Raw genomic sequence first — 1080 nt, 5'->3', positions numbered from 1 at the left:
GCACTGAAGCTTCTTCTTAGGCACACCACTTAATCAAAAGGGGAACTTGGATTTGAACCAAGAACACCTTGAGCTGCAGTCAAATGCTCTACCTCTGAAATATACCCACATGCTTGCAGAATGCCTCAACAGAATCGAAGAAATTGAGCCAAGTGATATGTACTTAACGTTTGCGGGACTCACCTGAACACATAGCCAACACTCCCAGATGGAGCAGCATGGTTATCACATGTGGCATGAATGTAGTTTGCACCACGATTGGCTACAGATATAATTCAATAACTAAACAACAATCCCACAGCAGCAGAGGAGGCAAACTTACTGGATGATTCCGACATGGAAGCTTTTTAAAAAATGACAGGGGGCACCTGGATTTGAACCAGAGACCTTTTGATCTGCAGTCAAATGCTCCACCACTGAGCTTTACCCCCACACATGCAGTCACATCTTATGTACACAAGGTAACTGAGCTCAGTAACTGGCAGTCCTCAATGTTGAGATAACCAACCTGACAAGAAGCTGCTTCAGTTATACTGGGAGACAAATAACTATGGCTATCAGAAACTTTGCCTGAGTGGAGTGAGTAACACTGTTGTGTAGAGATGTGATGCACAGCCCAACATGGAAAGCCTTGTAACCAAGCTTCAAGGACCACCTCCTTACCACAGAACACTGAACTAGAAGCATCCCCCAAACAACATCCAAATCTCAACCAGACATTTCTCCATCTGAAGTCCAATGCTCTGTCACTGTGCTCGGCCCCACCTCTTTAGATACTTACAGTCAACCAAAGCAACGCCAGGTTGAATGTTCAATTTTGCAAGATCGTGCTATCAGTGCCATATATGCAGGTGTACAGAATATAGCATCAATATAATAAATAACCATCCAGCAAGCAGTGGGAAAATGCTGCAGGGGGAGCTGGTGTGCGAAGAAAATGTAACATGTGTCAAGTCAATACAATCAGTTTCGGCTTACATAACAGATGTGGCACTTAACTAAAGTCACCAAATAATGTGCACCACAGGAGAAATAACTCTACAACTCTACAACTCACAGGAACACTGAAATGCTATTTAA

The 1080-nt window shown here is 43.4% G+C and overlaps 1 non-coding gene across 1 annotated transcript; it reads right to left on the bottom strand.

Moving 5' to 3' along the window:
* Positions 1 to 359: 359 nt before the first annotated feature.
* trnac-gca (transfer RNA cysteine (anticodon GCA)) lies at positions 360 to 431 on the bottom strand. The gene has a single exon. It is a non-coding gene; the product is annotated as a tRNA-Cys (tRNA).
* Positions 432 to 1080: the final 649 nt, after the last annotated feature.

Source organism: Somniosus microcephalus, chromosome 24 (genome assembly GCF_052327205.1).
Source record: "Somniosus microcephalus isolate GS21.2 chromosome 24, FLI_Smic_1.0, whole genome shotgun sequence".
NCBI classification, from domain to species: Eukaryota; Metazoa; Chordata; class Chondrichthyes; order Squaliformes; family Somniosidae; genus Somniosus; species Somniosus microcephalus.
This window is presented reverse-complemented; position numbering and strand designations above follow the sequence as displayed.